At 47.5% G+C, this 6,000-nt stretch overlaps 1 protein-coding gene across 1 annotated transcript in view; it reads right to left on the reverse strand.

The window, feature by feature from the left end:
* LOC137778673 (zinc finger protein with KRAB and SCAN domains 1-like) overlaps nucleotides 1–4,535 on the reverse strand; it is a 39,956-nt gene extending 35,421 nt beyond the window's left edge. Inside the window, exon 1 of the mRNA XM_068565897.1 lies at nucleotides 4,418–4,535. The gene's annotated coding sequence lies outside the window, so the exon portion shown is untranslated. The remainder of the gene's footprint in view (nucleotides 1–4,417) is intronic.
* Between the last annotated feature and the right edge of the window lie 1,465 nt (nucleotides 4,536–6,000).

The following is a 6,000-nucleotide window of genomic DNA, read 5'->3' on the forward strand; positions in this document are numbered from 1 at the left end:
TCTCCTTGCGTGCATTCAGTCTCCAAGCACCAGGGAGAAGTAATTCTTTGTTCATACTTATTTTTCTATCTAGCTCTGTGGAGGCCAGCTTCCTCTCTTTGGTGCCCTGCCTTCATCCCCCCCTCCAGTTCACCTCCCACCTTGCTCTCAGATCTTCTTCCTAAAACTCTAGAGCCTTGCAGTCAACACTCCCCAGCACCTGGTCCCAGTTTCCCCATCAAGCTTCATTTCCCATGAATTTCTCTCCCTCCCCTGCACGAACCTTTTCCATCCAGCAAAATGAGTCTACTCAGTACTTCCTAAATATGTCTTGTATTTTGAACACCATCCTTTTCTCCCATGATAATGCCTGGCATTTCCCTCCCAGTCTTCTCTGCCTTTTCAAATCCTACTTATCCTTCAGAGCTAAGCTAAAATGCAACTTGCCCCTCATCTGTTCAAGAAGCCTCCAGTAGGCATTACAGGAAGAACCAATGTTAACTGAGTGCTTTCTATGTACCAGGCATTTCACACAACACCCTTAGGAGGTAGGTACCATTGTTGTCTACTGTATAATGACAAAACTAAGGTTTACAGATGTTAAATAACATACCCAAGGTCACAGGGCAATTGAATGGTAGAGCGAGGATTTGAAATTAGGTCTGTGGGACCCCTCAGTTCAAGCTCCAACCATCACACCAAACTCATTCTGTCCCAACGTGTGGGGTAAGGAAAGGCTTCTGTGGACACATGGATTCTTTCGAAGAGGAAGGCCTATGAAGGATGACCACTCAGGAATGGCCCTCACCTGCCATCCACTGTTTTCACTGGAGAGCTGCGTGACTAAGAAGACACGGCAGGAGATGCAAGTGGGAATCATCTAAACTCTAACCAGGTGGGACCTTCAAAAGAGACAACTGAGGGGCTTCCCTGGTGGCGCAGTGGTTGAGAGTCTGCCTGCTAATGCAGGGGACACAGGTTCGAGCCCTGGTCTGGGAAGATCCCGCATGCCGCGGTGCAACTGAGCCCGTGAGCCACAGCTGCTGAGCCTGCGCGTCTGGAGCGTGTGCCCCGCAGCGGGAGGGGCCGTGATGGTGAGAGGCCCGCGCACCGCGATGAAGAGTGGACCCCGCACCGCGATGAAGAGTGGCCCCCGCTTGCCGCAACTAGAGAAGGCCCTCGCACAAAACGAAGACCCAACACAGCTAAAACAAACAAACAAAATAAATAAATAAATAGAGTAGCTAGTAATTAAAAAAAACAAAAAACACGCAAATGTCTGTCTGCCTTAAAAAAAAAAAAAAAAAAAGAGACAACTGAGCAGAGCTAGTGTGGCATCTAGCCTGGTGTCAGAAATCTCATTTATTGGACTCCCCTTCTGGCGCAGTGGTTAAGAATCCACCTGCCAATGCAGGGGACATGGGTTTGAGCCCTGGTCTCGGAAGATCCCACGTGCCGTGGAGCAACTAAGCCCGTGCACCACAACTACTGAGCCTGCACTCTAAAGCCCTCAAGCCACAACTACTGAGCCCACGTGCCACAACTACTGAAGCCCACGCACCCAGAGCCCATGCTCTGCAACAAGAGAAGCCACCACAATGAGAAGCCCATGCACCCAACAAAAGAGCAGCCCCCACTCGCCGCAACTAGAGAAAGCCCACGCGTAACAATGAAGACCCAATGCAGCCAAAAATTAATAGTAAATAAATAAAATTAAAAAAAACAATTTCATTTATGAAAATTCTGTTCCATCTTAGGCATTTAAGGAGACTAAAGGAAAGGAATCTTGATTTGTGCCCACACCGTCACCAGTTTTGAAGAGGAGGCTGCTCCTTGGGTCAGTGGGACTCAACAGGAAGGGATTCTGAGGAGGAAGTGAGACCTAAAGGGACAGAGATGAGGGCACGGTCAGTCCCTCTTCCCCCAATTTCGACAGGTACCCTCCCCCCCCAACATTTCTCTGCTCCTACTTTGGGCAGGAGAAAAGTCACAACAGCGGCGGGAGGGCTGGGTTTTATTTTAGGTTTCAGAGGATCTGTGCACACAATCTTTTCTCCTCTCTCTAAACTCTAAGCCCTAATGGTCTCCACCAAGCATTTGCTATTCAAGCTCTTTCTTGGTAATTTAATTTTTCATGCCGTCTTCTTCGACTGGACTATTGTTAAGAGTATGTGTCTTTGCACCTCTTAGACTACTTAGTATGACCTCTTTGCACGCACCAGTTTTTAAAAAATACTTGACTGAATGTTTCTCTTTTTGGCCCATTCATACAGCATTCAAAGTTGCCCTCAAATTACAGGCGTGGAAGAGTTTCACTAAGCTGCATCACCACTTACCAGCTGATTTTAGGTTAGTTACTCTAAGTACAGATGTTTCTTTTCTGGGTTGAAAAACAGTATTTGTCTCACAGAGTTGCTGTGAGGATTATAGGAGTTAACATATATGAAGCACTTAAAACAGTCTCTGGCATTTAGTAGGCACTAGAGAAGTGTTTTAAATTTTTTCAATAAACTTAAGAGGTGTAACTATACTTTCCAATTTTCAGCCTGCTTAAAAGATTAAGCAACAGGAGAAATCCTGTAATAGTGAAAGCAGCACAGGGCGGAACACCTGAATCCTAGTCTCCCATGAATAAGAGTGAGTCCCTCCCTGGGTGAGTTATTTAACCTCTCTGACATCCAGTATCCTTATCTGTCAAATTGGGGCGAGGTGGGGGAGGGAAGAGAGGAGCAGAAAACTACCTCTGGGGTCCCTTTGAGCTGAAAACCATTCTGACACACTATCCGATTTAGATAAGATTACCCCCAGTACCTGGTTCTCCCCGAAGGTAAATACGAAAGATTTTCTTACAAAAAAAGGCTTGGAGTTACAAGCTCAGTTTATTCCAAAGGCTATTTTCTAAACAGGCCAGTATCTTCTCCAGGGCATAGTCTTCAAAGTTTAAACTGCCTCTCACCCATTTCTGAACAGAGCTCTAAGATGTTTTAAAACATGAAAAAGCTACCTTTAAAAGACAACTAGCTACCCAAAGAATACTGATACTCAGAATGAAAAGGTAACATTTAACATAACACTCATCTGTATTCAGATACAATATAAAGTTAGAAAAAATTTAAATGCTTAGATCAAGTAGGGAATCAGCAAAAGACTATGATATTAAGTAGCTAGCTTCCCTGTTTGTATCTCAAAATTGGTGAAAACTGCATGAAATAATGAACAAGCATCTTGCATAGTAATTCAGAGACATACAAACTTGGAGAAACATTCTGGGGCAATTGATCATTATGGTTCCCTAAGTAATAAAGCTATTTCTCCACACGTGGCTGGCAATATAGTAACAGGGCTTTGTTGACCGGTTACAATGAATCCTCCACAATTCAATTCGACAACTATTTACTGACCACCTCCAATCCGCCTAGCAATGGTCTGTACAATAAATGCTTTCTTTGGTCCCAGGCCATGTAACAGCTGCTCTCTATAATGAAAGTATCTTATTGAGTACTGGAGGCACCGCAGGAAACGGAGGGCAGGGGGTCAGTGTCAGGCTGAACTGTAGCTGAATTTTTCAATTACATTGACCAAATCAAATTATCTCAAAGTTGGAAGGGCCTTTGGAGAAAACCTAGTTAATTTGATTGATGACAAAACTGAGAGTTGGCGGAAGTGTCTTATCTTATCCAAGGTCACTCAGTTAATCAGTCTCCTAAAGGCCCCGCGCAATTTCCACAAATTCCTTTCACTCTTCACCCCTTCCAAGCCAGGCAGAATAACTACTACCCAGAAATGGAAAATCCACCTCATCTACCGGACAGCTCGTTTTCAAAAGCCTTCGAAATAGTCCATAAAGCTGAAAGAGAGTGGGATGTACATATAATCTCTACTAGATCCGAATCATTTCTTTACCCACTCTGAGTAGGTTTCAAAAGCTCTTTAATCACCGCTCGGGGGTGGGGGTGGGGTGCGGAGAAGCAGGTGATGTGGAAACACGTATGCGGCACCTTGAAACGTGTCCATTTCTCAGCCTTCCGCATTTTTCACCTCGAGGTCCTGCAAGGACCCCGAAAAAAAAAATCTCTCACTGGAATCAAAGCAAATGGCGACGAAAGCGGAGCAGAACATTCAGACAGGGGTCGGTTCGCTCGCGACCCGGTTCTCAGAAACGTCAAGCGACGATGACGACACTGCAGGAGAGGGGCCCGGAAGAGGCCCGCAGACGGCCTCCCAGGACCCCCGGCCAAGGACCGTCGCCCCCTCCCCGCCTGGGCCCGCGGTGGGGAGGGGACGGCCGGGCCTGGGGCGGGGACGCGGGCACGGACTCGCTTCACGCTGCGCCCCGGCCGCCCGGAGGGGACCCCGGGGCCGCAGCTGCAGAGCCCACCCCCACGCACACACCCCTGCGGCCCCGCCCGCCCCCCCAGAGGCTGGCCCCAAGTCTCACCGTGAGCCCCGGGAACGGCCTGGGGGCGCTGGGCGAGCAAGGGGAGCTGACTCTGGGGCTCAGGCCGGCCGAAGGGCGCCGCGCACGGACCTAGGCCCTCCCGACGCCTCGACACAGACACAATGAGTCACAAAGGCCGGAAGTGTGTCAGCACCTCGTCTTCCGGGACTGCGCCGCGCTTCCGGGTCCTCTCTAGGAGCGCGGGAGGTTTTGGCATCTCGGTTCCCGAACGCTGGACCCGTCCCCAGCCCTGCAGTGGTCCCAGTCTCCCGCTTTGGGGTCTCCGCCCTCAGCCTGTGCGCCCCGTGTTAAGGCTGGGGACGAAGGAGAAGGGATTCAGGCCTTTCGAGATACAAACAGACTGTCCAGTTCTGACACCAGTCCATCTGATAATTCGATTTCTCCTTTTTCATCTCGGGCAGTCCTTGTAGCAATTATAGTTATTGCCAAGCAATAATAATACTTAGTAATTGTATGTCTGTGGCAGGGGAGCTGAAAGAAGGGTGTACATAGAGGAAGATCAAAGTGAAGCCAGCGGTGGCTGGTTTCACAAAACTGCCGTGGTAGTTTCTCTCGGGCCCTGAAGATGCCTGACAATTGAGTGGGTGGTATTTTTAAATACTTGGCCTGTGGCTGAAGGACGTCTTTCTACACCCAAGCTAGTTATAGGTTCTATGTTCTGCTCATGTGACATATGCTATTATAGCAATTTGAAAGAAGTTTTCAGAATAATAACAGACACTTTTGCCTTCAAGGTGCTTTCACAACCTACAATTATGGCCTTCACCTGGCAAGATAAACCAGAAATAATACTCCGCCTGCTGAGCAAGGGTGACCACAGGCTTTAATGATTGTGACTTTGCTGTATATTCCAAGGGGTGTTTGGGGGAGAGACTGAACTTAATAGCTTGGTTGCATGACTCCTATTGCTTGGAGGAGATTACTTTTTAAAAAATATTTGAAAACTAAAAGGCAATTACAGTATCATTAAATGAAAATTGCAAAATGGAGAAAAATAATCAGCTGTAATCCCTCCATCGTAACCCAACTATGATGGCTTTAATGTATCCCTTTCCTATCTGTTTTCATATGTATATGTTTTTATTATTTTAAACATGGTTCAAAACTATGATTGTATTGGATATGTGGCTGGTGTACTTGAAGCACCTGCCACATTCATATTGTGTGGCCACTTTTTGGACCAGAGCTGATAGAAACAGTTTTGGGCACTTGATGGAAGCACAGCTTATATGCTGAGGTGGTCTGGTCTGGGAGCTCTGATGAATGGGACAGTAGGGAACTAAAGCAACTAGATCTCCTTTCTTGGGGAGTTCAAATGTGAGACACACAGAAAACTGGGGCCAAGCAGAAATCAGTCAGCAGAAGGCATTAGGTGACAGAAGCCACAAAGCCGTGGGTGTCATGGGTAAGCAGTGGTTTCAGTAGAGAAAAACCAACTGAGCTATAGAGACAAAGACCAAGAGGGGCTGATGCACCACACGGCAGAGCTCACAGAAGGGAGCCCAGCCACCTAGGGCTGAGAACCCACAGCATAAGGAGGTGACAGCCTGAATAACCCTCAG

This window comes from Eschrichtius robustus, chromosome 16 (genome assembly GCF_028021215.1).
Source record: "Eschrichtius robustus isolate mEscRob2 chromosome 16, mEscRob2.pri, whole genome shotgun sequence".
NCBI lineage: Eukaryota > Metazoa > Chordata > Mammalia > Artiodactyla > Eschrichtiidae > Eschrichtius > Eschrichtius robustus.